This window comes from Callithrix jacchus, chromosome 6 (genome assembly GCF_049354715.1).
Source record: "Callithrix jacchus isolate 240 chromosome 6, calJac240_pri, whole genome shotgun sequence".
Lineage (NCBI taxonomy): Eukaryota > Metazoa > Chordata > Mammalia > Primates > Cebidae > Callithrix > Callithrix jacchus.
This window is the reverse complement of record NC_133507.1, coordinates 125,076,110-125,091,769: the sequence shown is the minus strand read 5'-3', so window position 1 is coordinate 125,091,769 and position 15,660 is coordinate 125,076,110. Positions and strand designations below refer to the sequence as shown.

Here is a 15,660-nt window from a genome sequence, read left to right as displayed (position 1 = left end):
AGCATCTAGTGCAGTTCCTGGCCCACATGAGAACTTGAGCCCTTCTTCCAAATGAGCCTCAGCTCCACAGAGGTTGTGAAATGCCTCCAGCTAATTTCCCACCCACTGCAAACAGATCTTGGCCTAACACCTGCCCAAAGTCCACTTACGTCGTTCCATCTGTGTTTCTCAAAATCCGACCTACAGACCACCTCCATCTCAAACACTTGGTGCGGTAAGAGTTAAAAATGCAGATTTCTGGACGCTTCTCCCGGCCTACTGAATCCAAAGCTCTGGGAAAGGGGACCAAGCATCCACTTTTTAATCAAAGTAATTCATTAAAGCTTGAGAATACCTGATATAGAGTTTCACAGTTCTATCCCTTTATTAACTTAAACCTTGGAAAAAGAATTCTGCACAGTGTCAAAGAGCCTGTTACAAAAATGACTTCACTGTTACTTAAAGTTATGTTCTCTGTCTTTATGGATGGCTGATTCAAGAGGCATCTGAGGGCTCATTTCAGTATCTTTGATACTGAAGTTAAGATTCTGTTCACTCCATAAATCTCTGCATTTTATATAAGAACCCATACCATTCATTTGTGATTTCATTTATTTGCAGGAAAAAAATCTATCTGCTGTTGGATTTATTTGCTTCCTGTTGTCAGAAAATGAAAAATATATAACTGTGTTTCTCTTACAGCTTTAGCTACTGGAAATCTTGTAGCAATTTTCTTGCCCAAGTGTGGCAATCTGTTCAATTCTGTGCTCCAAATACATTTACTCTTTCTTCTCCTTTTGGGTGAATTCTGTTTTCTTTCACATTTAAATGACATAGCCAGTGACTTCTGAACCACTTTAGACAGGGTATAAATTTTTACTAACTAGAGAGCATTTTTTTGCAGTGTTGTATTCTTGGCATGTAGTAATTCCTGAATGGCCACTTGAGTCAAGATTAAGAACTTGCTTGTTGTAGGATGCAGGACTAGTAGTACTGTGTTCTGTCCGATGAGTCTCTTATCAGTTTGGATACTTGGGTCTGGTTATATTTGTTTTGCTCATCTACTTTTACAAATGCAAGCCAGAGACAGGGAGTTATGATGCGCTTCCAATGCTTTCAGAATCCCAGAATCCTCTTGCCCTTTGTAGACTATGAATTTCTGAAGCAACGCAGCGTCTCCATGGCTACCTGACAAAATTACTAAGGCTGCCAGCGCCTGCTTCTACACGACTGTCAACTAAACAAATTTCTAGAGCCAATACAAGCAGAGGATTTGTGTCTCTGACTCCTGTAGGGGGAGATGTTGAGCATCCAGCTGAAGCCCAGCAATATTCCTGGCAGTGGTCACATCAAGATTTGCTTTGGTGGTGGCCAAACCTTCATGCATAGAAGGTGGCCCCATGAGTCATTTTCACCCCCAAACTTCCCACTGTTTATTAATCACTTAGGGCAACCACACACTCACGGCGAAGTTTTAGTTGGAACAGCAACGAATTTTGCTTAACTTTGCTTCCCTGTATGAGTCCTCTGCTTTCCTCGGCACCCAACATCAAAGCACTAGTTACTTAACAGAGCCTTGCAATGCCCACAGAAGTTTCTTTTTAAATTGTTTTATTTTATTTATTTTTATTTTTACAAAATTCAGGTGGTAAAAATATGGAACCCTTCACCAATTTGCATGTCATCCTTGCACAGGGACCATGCTAGTCTTCTCTGTATCATTCCAGTTTTAATGTATGTGCTGCTGAAGTGAGCACCCAGAAGTTTCTTTACACAGACCTGTCATGAGACAGCTTCCATTTCAGTTCAACTCAAACACAATGAAGAAATCCTCTTTGAAATATCCCTACTGAACTGTTATTATCCACACTACCTAAAAGCAAAATTCCTTAAGGGTAGTATGGCTTAAGGTTTAAGTACACACACTTTGGATTCAGAAAGACCAGGATTCAAATCCTGGCCCTGCCTCTTACTATATGTGTATCATTAGGTAAATTACACAATCTCTAGGACCTGCTTGTTCATCTGCAACGTACAGACATTAGTAGTACTATTTCAAGAGTAGTTATTACAACTAAATGGTTTAAGAAGTATCTGGGTGCAGTGGCTCATGCTTGTAATCCCAGCACTTTTGGAGGCCTAAGAGGGTGGATCATGAGGTCAGGAGATTGAGACCATCCTGGCTAACAAGGTGAAACCCCGTCCCCACTAAAAATACAAAAAATTAGTTGGGCATGGTGGCATGTACCTATAGTCCCAGCTACTACTCAGGAGGCTGAGACAGGAGAATCACTTGAACCTAGGAGGCAGAGGTTGCAGTGAGCCGAAATTGGGCCACTGCACTACAACCTGGGTGACAGCACAAGACTTCATCTCAAAAAAAAAAAAAAAAAAAGAATTTAGCACATAGTAAGAACTTAATAAAATAGTATTTATTAGTACTCACAAAGTAATCTGCTCTGAGATGAACAGCTCTATTGACAGCAAGTTCTTTCTTATACTAAACAGATAAAAATTTGTCTCATTTGTCCCACTCTTTCTTCCTAGTTCTGCCTTCAGAAGCTATCCAGAATAAGTATATTCCTTCTTCCACACAACAGCACTTTAAATATTTGAAGACTCTATTGTGTGCTTCCTTTCATATATTTGAGAAGAGGTATCATTTTTTTCCAGTTTGACTTTATCTACTTCCTTCAACTGTGTCCCAAATAACTTTGGATCTGTCACCATTTGTGGCAGAGCTAACTAGACACTCCCCAATCCATTTCCTCTTCGTGGGCATACAAGAATACCCTAGCCATTAGATTGGGGCATGTGACTGGGTTTTGGCCAATAAAACGAGATTAAGTGTATGTGTGCTACTTCTATGCCCAGCCATATGTCTTATGAGATCTTCCTTGATCTCTTTCACTCATTGGCTTGCTTAGCACAGAGGATCCTATGGAAAATTCTCAGGATGCACTAAGAGGCATGGAATCTGTGAAATGGAAGAAGCTCGAATCCCTATGTCAGCACATAGAAGGCTACCTCTTATGCACATGTCAGACTATAACATGAGTGTTGTATTAAGCCATTAACACTTCTGGATTGGGCCAGGTGCAGTGGCTCACACCTGTAATCCCAGCACTTTGGGAGGCTAAGGATGGGAGGACTGCCAGAGCTCAGGAGTTTGAAACCAGCCTGAGCAACATAGCAAGATCCCCATCTCCACAAAAAATTTAAAAATTAGCTGGATGTGGTGGCTCACTTGTAGTCCCAGCTACTTGGGAGGCTAAGGTGAGAGGGTAAGCTTGGGCCCAGGAGGTCAAGGCTGCAGTGAGCCATGATCATGCCACTGCACTTCAGCCTGGGTGAAAGAGCAAGACCTTGTCTCAAACAAACAAACAAAAAGACTTGAGGGTTTATTTATCACTGAAATATATCCTAGTCTGCCATGGCTAATATATCTTTGTAGTTACATTCTCTGGACATGCGCTAGCCTGTCAATGTCATTTTTTAAAGATGCTATCCAGAAATGAACACAATTATTCAAATGTGACCTGACCCTGATGGAATAAAACTGGAAAACTCCTTCCTTCTTTTGCTGTTGTTGTTTTTTTCCTGAGTACCATATTTATTTTTTTCCAGTGCTTTCCAAAGTTGCCTTATGCCTAGCAACCACATTACACATACACAGGTGGCACAAGCTACATTTGTAGTTAACTAAAAACACTGCAGTATTTTTCAAGCCAACTGTCATCAAGCTAAGTGTGACACAGTCAGTGTTCACCAAATATCCCATTTGCTTTCCTGCACTTCCCAGCCTCCCTCAGTTTGGCTGGGGCCGCATTCGTAGTTTCAGGGGCATGTGTCACTCCTGAGTCAAGGCAGTTAAGAGCCACTATGTCTCTTTCATTCCTTTCTTCCCCTGCTGCAGATACCTTGGAGGACATATTCCACATGAAGGTAGGCTTCCCATCAGACTTTGCATAAATGAGAAATAAATGTTTACTCTTTAAAATACTGAAAATTCTGAGTCTGTTTATTGTAGCTAAATTCCCCAGACTGCTACTTGTGCAATTCATTTGCTTGTGTGTTAATTCAAAACTTTGTATTTATTTTTATTAACTTAAAAAAAAATTTTTTTTGAGACTGAGTCTCACCCTGTTGCCCAGGCTGGAGTGCAGTGGCATGAACTCGGCTCACTACAACCTCCGCCTCCCAGTTCAAGCGATTCTTCTGCCTCAGCCTCCCAAGTAGCTGGGATTACAGGTGCATGCACCACCACATCTGTCTGATTTTCATATTTTTAGTAGAGATGGGGTTTCACCATATTGGCCAGGCTGGTCTCAAACTCCTGACCTCGTGATCCTCCTGCCTTAACCTCCCAAAGTGCTGGGATTACAGACATGAGCCACCGTACCCAGCCACTTTTAAAATTTTTATTCATGAATTGTGTATCTACAGAAAAGTGCCATATCATAAGTGAATTAATTCAACAAATTTTCACACACTGAAGACACATGTCTAACTAACAAAAAGGAGAATGTAACCAGCACCTCAGAAGCCCCTTTGCATCCTCTGTCAGCCACTATCTGCCTTCTAGAAGCACAGATTAATTTTTATGTTTTTGTGTTTTACATAAACAGAATCATGCTGTGTGTACTCTCTTGCTCAGTACTAGATTTGTAAGTTTCATCCACAATGTCTTGTGTGGCTATTGTTGGTTCATTTTTGTTGTTAGAAAACACTCTATTATGTAATTATACTGCCTCTTCATTCTCTTAATGGTATATGTGATAAAACAAAATTAACCAATTTTTTTCTTAAATTTCTACTAAATTTCCTTTTAAAAACTTTATTGTTTTACTGTTAAAATTTAAACTGACAACCCAGCGGGAGCAAAATTTGGGGGCATAGTATGAGACAGAAATCAAAATAGACTTTTTTCGTTTGGATAGCCATTGACCCAACACCTTTTACTGAAATTATCATCCTTTCTGTATTGCATTGAGGGACGTTTTTGTCATAAGTCAGGCAAAATGCATGTGTGGATTCTGTTTCTAATCTTTCTATTCTGTTCCTTTTGGTCATTTTGCCTCTCCTTTGCCAATACCACATATTTTAATCAGCCTGATATATCTATGATGTATATCCTCCAATTTTGCTCTGCTTCTAAAATGCTTTTACTATTCTGGGTTGTTTGTACTTCCATATGTATTTTCGAACTATCTGGGCAATCTCTGCAAAATAATCTGTGGTGTTCTGACCAAAGTTTTGTTGAATCCATACATTTATTTGTGTAGAACTCACTTCTTTCCCCCACTGCCATCCCGAGACAGAGTCTTGCTGTGTCACCCAGGATGGAGTAGAGTCAGGTGACCTCAGCTCACTGCAACTTCCCCCTCCTGGGTTCAAGTAGTTCTCCCTGCCTCAGCCTCCTGAGTAGCTGGGATTACGGTTCCCGCTATCACACCTAATTTTTTTTTATTTTTTAGTAGGGACAGAGTTTCACCATGTTGGCCAGGCTGGTCTTGAACTCCTGACCTCTGGTGATCTGCCCACTTTAGCCTCCCAAAGTGCTGGGATTACCACGCCAGGCCAGAACTCACTTCTTTATAATACTGAGTCTTCCAACCCATTAGTCTGATCTCTTCCTCCAATAATTTAGGCATTCTTTAATTTTCTGTGAATAATGTTTTGTAATGTTTAGGGTAAGCATCTTGCATGTCTTTTGTTAAATGTATATCTAGGTAGTTAATGGTTTTCATGCTGTTGCAAATGACATTTCATTTTCTATTTGTTTGTTGCTGGTATATAAAAATACAATGATTTTTGTATCTATGTCTTATATCCAGAGACCCTGCCAAAGTCACATATCAATATAATTTGTCTGTAGATTCTTTTGGATTTTCTACATATGCAGCCATGTTATCTGTGAATGATGACATTTTGTTTCTTCCCTTCCAATCCTTATGCCTCTCTCTAGTGTGTTTTATCTTTCATTTTTAAGTCTAAAGTTCCAACTGGTTGAGGTAATTTCAAATCATGATTTTATAACCCAGAATATTATCTGCTTTCCCACAATTTGTAAAATTGGTGGATAACAAAGGTGCATTCTGTATGCTCATTCAAATCAGTGTCCAGTGAAAGTTCTTTTAAAAGGCTGAAAACAAAGCCATAGAGAAGACCTCAGGAGATTTGCTTCCAGCATGAAACTGACCAATTAGTTATCATTGGATGCAAGTATTCAAACTGTCACTTGATCCATCCAAATATGTCTCAGCCAGTATCCACTTCTTCTCTAAAATATCATGAGATATTTCATCGAATTTTACTTGAAATCCATGTATGTTATGGACCAATGATTCTCTATCTCTTTAGACTGAAGATCTTATGAAAGATGTAAAATGTTTGTTTACTCCTTTCTTACTGAATAATTCTGCTGACCTCTTGGTGATGACTACTTCTCTAAGTAATCATAAAATACCTGCTTAAGAATTTGTTCTGGCATTTAATTTGCTGGAAGCCACTTTTCTCTCCCTTTGGGGGACTTCGCGTACCACAGCTGCTCATCTCTAGTTCCCTATCATGTTTCCTAGCCTCCACGGCTTTTACAGAATCATTGATATTTTGAGAGTGCTAATACAAGTGACTCCAGTTCTGAGTTCTAATCCATCTGTGGTTGAGAATGTAAATACCCTTAATGCAGCAAGTGAAGGTCTAATCATGTCCTCACTTAGTGTATCAGTCAAGACATAGAATCCCCCTTCTTTCCCCAGAGGGATAACATGAAGAGACTTTAATAGAAGACCAGTTATAGGGATATGGACAGAGTTAAGGAAACAGGGATGGCGCAGCACCCAGAGACAATGGAAAGGTGGTTAAGACTGAATGATTTAGGGGGGCAGAAAGAACTAGATGACCCACTTTAGGTAATTAAGGAAGGGGACCACTTACAAAGCTGTGGGCAATATTTATGATATATAAAAAGTGATGGCTCAATATCTTGGGGGAGTAAGGACGGGGAAGTGAATATCCCTGGGTCTGAATGAGTAAGTGCTGGAAACTGTTCTTAGAATCCACAGAGATTGTAGTATGAGACAGCCCTGACAGCCTTTGGTAGAGGCCGACAGTCCAGAGCCAACCCAGCATTGTTGGGGAGCGGGTATGAGAGGTATGTGAAGACAGGGGAATGAATGCCAATCTCACTGTCCTCGCTCTGACATCCTGCTGATGCCTCTTATTGGCCAAGCCCGCTTGGATGCCAGAAGAAAAGGGAGGCTTTTAGTAAAGTCCATACAGGAGAGCCACCTGGGCACAGAGCAAGGTGGAAGAGTGGGGTGAATGGATTCAGAAGAGCAAAGAATAGCCAGCACAGCCCCTTAAGCCCAAAGGGCAGGAAAAGGAAGTGTTGTTGCTAGAACTGTGTGCATACTAGAACTGGAACAGGAGGAGGGTCCACTGATGTAAAGGAATGAGACACCAAAACCGGGGAGGGTGCTGCAAAGAAACACCCCAGCCTCTCTCTCATCCAGCTCTGAACTGCCCACCAGTGCTTCCCACTGGCCAAACCCAACAAGAAGGCAATTAGCAAGAGAGCCCATGTAACAGAGAAGGGTAGAGATGAAGACTAACCAACACACTTAGCCTGAGGAATTCTCTTAGCCATGTTTCCTTTGCATGCCTCAGTTGAAAGGTAAGTTTATTTCACATGCCCCAGTTCTGAAAAACAGGGAAATAAAATCAGAATGGAGTGACTCTCTCTTTTTAGTGTCATCTGATACACCAACCTGGCCAAATAGGCTCTCCCTCCTTTCTCTCCTGTTAGGAAGCTCTTCAAAAGTTCTTTGTGTTATCCTTAGAATTCCTCACAAGTTATTTCATTCCAGAATTCAGAATCTCACACAATTTAAAAATGTGTATAAGCTCTTGCCTAGTAGTAAACTCTGGGCTAGAAAATCATGGGATATGGCTTTGAACCAGCACAGCCAGTATACAGTGCACAGGTGACCGCTACTCAAGGCCCCTACAAACTATTCTTCCTCCTACCATTCTACAGGCAATCTCTTTCCAAGTTGGGAAAGTCCTGTGCTCCCTAGACACTCTGCCCCTACCCAAGAAAGCTGTCTTCCTTTTTGCTTAAAGACTCCAAAAGGCTCAAATTCTTGGAAACAAAAACTAGAAAGTCTTTTACATATCTTACCACACTACAAATCTCTTCTGAGACAAGGAAACTTGGGGTCACTTTCTTTCTCAAACAGAGATAGTGGAAAAGGGAAAACACCATGAGAAAAAATATAAGAACTGATGACCCAGTGACATTTGGCTGCTTTCTCATCTTCCATCGCTTGTATGTGTCCTTTTGAACTCTGAGCTCACCAGCAAGCATCTCTACCATTTCACTGTCTCTGTTAGTTGTTTCCACTTCTTCCTCATTGTAACAATTTTCAACACATTCTCAAGATTTCATTTTAAGAAATGTTCATCCACTTTGTATTACTTACCCTTTTGGAGTCTCTGGGCATGAGAAACCCGAAAAAATATTTTGAAATGAGTTTTCATATGTAGGACAAACCCAATATTGTCCTCATTGGCTAGTCCGTGGCCTCTAAAATGGGTATAATCACTGTTTCTCCCAATGTTGGCTTCACTTTCACAGCAATTATATATTCATTCCTGATCAATTATTTCAGAGACATGATTCTTCTCATTTTATTCTTTGTTGCCTGGAAGATTGAATAATCAATAAATCTGTTTTTTAAAAAGAGAAAACACTTATCAGTTGTTTCTTTTAGGAGACTGAGACTTCCAACAAAAGTCCAGTGGTGCTACTCAGTGCCTAAGAATAAATAAACTTAAATATATACCTCACAGTAAATAATAGCACATTAAACATGCCAACATAAGAGTTTGCAAGCCAAAGTTCCCCATGAAGGGGGCCTGTGTCCCTAAGAGGAGCAGCCCACAGGAAGTTTGGCCTCAGCGTGAACACAGTGCTATCCAGTAGGGTAGCAGCTGGGTCATCAGGCACTTGTGTTCCCTGCATCAGGATGTCTGCTTAATGTGTGTTTCCACGGTCATCACAACCATGTTAATAGATTAAAATTAGAAAAGCCATAAGATTCACTTTAAAAATAAAAAGGTGAAGAAAAAATACTTATTTTAGTTCAATGTTCATTTTTTTTAATACTTAACAAATAGGACCCAAAGTGAGCATACTTCACTGGAAAAGCACATCTACAAAAAAATCCAAAAGAATATGCAGAAAAACTATCATAATTAAAAAGAGGATTAGACAAAAGATTGTTGGATATAAAACCAATGTATAAAAGTCAATTGTGTTACTGTACAACAGAAACAAAATATTAATATGTCTTCAGTAAAGTTTTTTAACTTTCTTCTTGAAATTTTCATATATATTTTTCCAAATATATTCCTAGATAACGTATTTGAATTCTTTTTAAAGTAGTATAGTTTTAAATATGTACAAAGATATGCTACATATTTAGATCTGAAAACTTAATGTATAAATAAACATGTATATATAAATTCTCCCCAAGTTGACCTAATGGAATTCCAATCGAATACCAATAAGATTTTTCATAGAACTTGATAAGTTAACTCTAAAATTTATATAAAACAAACAGCCAAAGTACTCCTGACAAGGACCATCAGAAAGCAAGATTTATTAGGAAGTCATAGTTATTAGAGGAAGTCAGATTTAGGTCAACAAAATAGAGTTAACTGAAACAAAATAGAGAGTCCATAAGTAGACCCACATCCATATGTGGGTGGCATTACACATCAGCAAAACGGTGGAACAAATGAAGATCTACATGGAAAAAAATAAAAGTGAATCCCAACTTCACATTACCTTCAAAAATCAGTTTCAAATAGATTGTGGACTTATATGTGAAAGACAAACTTAAAAACCTTTAGAAAAAAACATGTTTATGATCGCAGGTAAGAGAAAGATTTTTTTAAATGGGGCCCAAACACGCAAACTCAAAAGAGTTTGAGCAGAAATTATCAACTTTATCTTAGCTAAGAAGACATCACAAAGATCATGTAAAGGTAAGTCACAAAATGGAAATAACAAAGAACCAGAATTCAGAAAATATAAAGAACTCCTTAAAGTAAAGAAGAAATAGAGAGGAAAAAAAAAAAACACAGAAAAAAAAGTGAATAATAGATCTTAGGAATTTTACATGAGAAAACATAAATAATTTAAAAAATAAAATATACTCCACCTCATTTGTAATCTGAAGAAGATGAAGTAAAACATATCAAGATACTCTTTTATACCCATCAGACTAGTAACAATTAAATGAATTGCATTAGCAACGATGTGGGGAAAAGGGACTCTTTCTTAACAACTGTATTGAGGTATAATTGATATACAAAGAACTAGACATATTTAATGCAGGCAAGATTGATGAGTTTGAACAAATGCAAACACCTGTGATATCATCACAATTAAGATAATAGACGTATCCAACACTGCCCAGAGTTTTCTTGTGTCCATTTGCTTTTGTTTGATTTCTTTTGCTTTTTGCAGCACAAACATATGGGATCTATCCTCTTAACCAATTTTTAAGTGCACAAGACTGCATTATTAAGTATAGGCACAATATTGCGCAGATTTCTATAACTTATTTCTCTAGCATAACTAAAAATTTATACTCTTTGACAACAGCTCCCCGCTTCTCCCATGCCCCAGGCCCTAAAACTGCTATTGTATTCCCTGCTTCTATGAGTTTGACTATTACAAATACCTTAGACAGCTAGAATCATGCAGGATTTGTCCTGTGACTGGTTTATTTCACTTAGCATACTGTCCTCCAGGTTAATCCCTGTCACAAATGGCAGGATTTCCTTCTTTTTTAAGGCTGAATGGTATTCCATTGTAGGTATATACGATATTTCTTTTATCCATTCATCTGTTCATGGATATTTGTGTTGTTTTCATATCTTGGTTATCGTGGGAAAAAGACTTCAATGAACATGGGAGTGCTGATCACCTAAAGATCCTGATTTCAATTATTTTGGATATAAACCCAGAAGTAGTATTGCTGTATCATATGATTCCATTTATAATGTTTTGAGGATTCTCCATATTGTTTTCTATCGTTTCTGCACTATTTTATATTCCCACTAACACTTTTTTTATAATAGCCATTCCTACAGGTGTGAAATGATACCTCATTGTAGTTTTGATTTGCATTTCCCTGATAATTAATGACACTGAGCATCTTTTCATATATTTGTTGGCAATTTGCACATCTTCTTTAGAGAAACGCCTGCTCAAATCTTTTGCCTATTTTTTGTTGTTGTTATTGAGTCATAAGAGTTTCTTATATATCTTGGTAATTAACCCCCTGGCACGTATGTATAGTTTAAAAACATTTTCTCTCATTCTTTTTGTTACCTTTTTATTCTGTTGTTTCCTTTCCTGTGAAGAAGATTTTTAGCTTGATGTAGTCCCACTTGTCTATTTTTGCTTTTGTTGCCTATGCTTTTTGAGTCATGTCCAAGAAATCATAACCAAGACAAATGTCAACAAGCTGTTCTTGTATGTTTTCTTCTAGGACTTTTAGGTAAATCCTAAAAGCTTCAGGTAATCCTAAACATTGCTAATGGGAAAGAGGATTGACACAATAACTAGAAACCAATTTGCTATTGTCTAGAAAAGTTGAAATTTAACACAACCTAAAATGCAACAATTCCTCTCCTAGATATATAGCCTTTAAAGAATTTTTTTCACTCATGCCCAAGGAGATATATAATAACCTGATTCTTTAAAATAGAAAAAAAAAAAAAACAGAAAACAACTAAAATTGGAGAGTGGAAGGATATATTGAAACAGTGGAAAAGCTGTACCAGCAAAAATGAATAGCATCAGTATGGGTAAGTATCTCAAATCTAATATTGAGCAAAAAAGGCAGTTGCGGGAGAAAACATAGAATACAATTCTACTAAAGATCAAAACATGCAAAACTAAAAAATGTATTGCTTAAAAATGCATACATATATGTTAACATTAAAGACAAGCAAGAAAATGATAAAAATACAAATCAATGTTTATCTCTGGGAAGGAGAAAGGGAGATGGAATAGAGGAGGGTTGCAAGGAACTTGCCATATAGGCGAACTTCCATGCAATAGAAAACAGTTGGGCTGGGCACAGTGGTTCAAGCCTGTAATCCCAGCACTTTGGGAGGCCGAGGTGGGCAAAATGCCTGAGGTTGGGAGTTCAAGACCAGCCTGACCAACATGGCAAAACCCAATCTCTACTAAAAATACAAAAATTAGCTGGGCATGGTGGCACATGCCTGTAATCCCAGCTACTTGGGATGCTGAGGCAGAAGAATCGCTTAAACCCAGGAGGTGGAGGTTGTGGTGAGCCAAGATCATGCCATTGTACTCCAGCTTGACCAACAAAAGGGAAATTCTGTCTAAAAAAAAAAAAAAAAAAACAGTTATTTTCTATTTCTTATTCTAAGATAGGTGTTTATAGGTTTTCATTACATTATCATACTTTGAACCACATATGTGTGTACATATATTATACATTTATTATTTGAATTCTTTTTATGGATAGTGTATTTTGCCAAAAAAAAAAAAAACACACACACACTTTTCAGAAGAAAAAAAGACTAGCTCATGAAGGCTTTTGACCCTTCACCTTTCTTCCTGAGTGTTACATAGATATGATTCCTGAAATGAAGCAGATACTTTGTAAGTTTGAGGACAGCAGCCAAATCCTAAAACTATGGCATCTGAAGATAGAAAAAGCCTGGGTTTTCATCATGTGATTCAGCTCTTGTACCAGCCCCGGACGACCTATCAAATTTCTTGTGATGCTGTTAGCAAAACTCCAAAGGTTTGGTCTAGGTCCTGCTGCTTGCTGCACAGAAAGCTGATCACCAAGATGCCAATTATTGCCAGGGAAGAAGAGTTTAATCAGGTGCTGCAGCTGAGAAGGTGGGAGATCAGTCTCAAATTTATCTCCTTTGCCAACTAAAATTATGGGTTTATATAGGAGGGAAGAAATGTAACTTTGTATGGGAAAACAGGAACCACTGAGAGCTAAGGAAGCAATTCTGACCAATGAGGGGTCTAGCATCTCATTGTCTGGGTGGGTGATCTGGTGATTTTCACTTATTTGATACTTTTGGAGAGGCCTGAGTGTTGTTTCCTAAGTTAGGAACTCAGATAAAACAAATGTAAGTTTCAAGCTTTGAGATGAGAAGGGCTAATTGCTATGTTTATCCACAAAAACCTGCCTATGGAACTACTGGGTCAATTTCAATGTGAGCCATTTGTTACTAAGTAGAGCTGTGTTTTATACTCATCTGAATGAAATATTTAAGAATAGAGTATTAATGAAATTCTTAGGATTCTAGTCCCAACCATAGTCTTCTCTTATGATCTTCTGATCACATTCTTGTCAATGGCATGTTTTTGGTTTTGGGATTTTTTGTTTGTTTGTTTGTTTGTTTGTTTTGAGACGGAGTTTTGCTCTTGTTACCCAGGCTGGAGTGCAATGGCGCGATCTCGGCTCACCGCAACCTCCGCCTCCTGGGATCAGGCAATTCTCCTGCCTCAGCCTCCTGAGTAGCTGGGATTACAGGCACGCACCACCATGCCCAGCTAATTTTTTGTAATTTTTAGTAGAGACGGGGTTTCACCATGTTGACCAGGATGGTCTCGATCTGTTGACCTCGTGATCCACCCTCCTCGGCCTCCCAAAGTGCTGGGATTACAGGCTTGAGCCACCGCGCCCGGCCGGTTTTGGGGTTTTTTTTAAAGACAGAGTCTCACACCGTTGCCCAGGTTAGACTGCAAGGGTGCAATCTCAGCTCACTAGCTCACTGCAACCTCCACCTCTCAGGCTCACATGATACTCCTGCCTCAGCCTCCCAAGTAGCTGGGACTACAGGCATGTACCAAACAATTTTTCTATTTTTTGTAGAGATCGGGTTTCACCATGTTGCCCACGCTGGTCTCAAACTCCTGGACTCAAGTGATCCACCCGCCATGGCCTCCTAAAGTGCTGGAATTACAGCCCTGAGCCACCACACCTGGTGATACACCTGATTCAAGAATCAGGCCTAATAGCAACAGACCAACGACAAAGCATTCAAATTTCTACGTTGCTAGTAGTTTCATTTTAAGTTACACTTTCTAAACCATCCAGAATGAGAAGGAGGCCATGCAAAGCCTAAACGACTGCATGGCCTCCTACCTGGACAGAGTGAGGGTCCTGGAGACTGAGAACCGGAAGCTGGAGAGCAAAATCCGGGAGCACCTGGAGAAGAAGGGACCCCAGGTCAGAGACTGGGGCCATTACTTCAAGACCATCGAAGACCTGAGGGCTCAGATCTTGGCAAATTCTGGGGAAAAATGCCCATATCATTCTGCAGATCGACAATGCCCATCTTGCTGCTGATGACTTTAGAGTCAAGTATGAGACAGAGTTGGCCATGTGCCAGTCTGTGGAGAGTGACATCCATGGGCTCCACAAGGTCACTGATGACACCAGTGTCACTCAGCTGCAGCTGGAGACAGAGATCAAAGTTCCCAAGGAGGAACTGCTCTTCATGAAGAAGAACCACAAAGAGGAAGTAAAAGGCCTATAAGCCCAGATTGCCATCTCTGGGTTGACCATGGAAGTAGATGCCCCCAAATCTCAGGACCTCGCCAAGATCATGGTAGACATCCGAGCCTAATACAAGAACTGGCTCAGAAGAACCAAGAGGAACTAGACAAGTACAGATCTCAACAGATAGAGGAGAGCACCACAGTGGTCACCACACAGTCTGCTGAGATTGGAGCTGCTGAAATGATGTTCACAGAGCTGAGATGTACAGTCCAGTCCTTGAAGATCGACCTGGACTCCATGAGAAATCTGAAGGCCAGCTTGGATAACAGCCTGAGGGAGGCGGAGGCCCGCTATGCCCTGACGATGAAACAGCTCAACAGGATCCTGCTGCACCTGGAGTCAGAGCTGTCACAGACCTGGACAGAGGGACAGCGCCAGGCCCAGGAGTATGAGGCTCTGCTGAACACCAAGGTCAAGCTGGAGGCTGAGGTTGCCACGTATCGCTGCCTGTTGGAAGATGGCGAGTACTTCAGTTTTGGTGATGCCCTGGACAGCAACTCCATGCAAACCATCCAAAAGACCACTACCCATTGGATAGTGGATGGCCAAGTGGTGTCTGAGACCAATGACACCAAAGCTCTAAGACATTAAGTTAGCAGAAGCATGAAACCCTTTGGGGAGCATAAGGCCAATAAAACGTTCAGAGGTCAAAAAAAAAAAAAGCACATAGTCAGTGTTTCCCCTCAGCACATTTTACACCTTAGAATAGCAAGTAACACTCACGTCCTTATTTAGGGAATGAAAATGTTCCAGTACACTCTCAAAGCAATAGATTTATGTCCTACGTGCATGCATTCATATCCTGCCAAGGCACACACCTTCCTCCCCTTCTCTAGAATGTTTTCAGGTTTCTATGAGTCAGATCAGAAGTTCTTAGGCCAAACCCAATACCTTGCCCCTTTTTTCCCCTTTTGTATATTTAATACTTATAATTCTTCCCAAACACCCAGAGGTGTTTAGGATATCTCTGACTGTGGTAGTTGTCCTTCTAAATATCACCTATACCTCCCCAAGCACGACCCCCACACTCCCACAG

The 15,660-nt window shown here is 39.9% G+C and overlaps 1 non-coding gene and 1 pseudogene across 1 annotated transcript; one reads left to right on the top strand and one right to left on the bottom strand.

Moving 5' to 3' along the window:
* Positions 1–1,629: 1,629 nt before the first annotated feature.
* On the bottom strand, positions 1,630–1,736 carry LOC118154889 (U6 spliceosomal RNA). The gene has a single exon (XR_004745139.1). It is a non-coding gene; the product is annotated as a U6 spliceosomal RNA (small nuclear RNA).
* A 12,317-nt stretch (positions 1,737–14,053) lies between these two features.
* On the top strand, positions 14,054–14,731 carry LOC108592082 (keratin, type I cytoskeletal 18 pseudogene; annotated as a pseudogene).
* Positions 14,732–15,660: the final 929 nt, after the last annotated feature.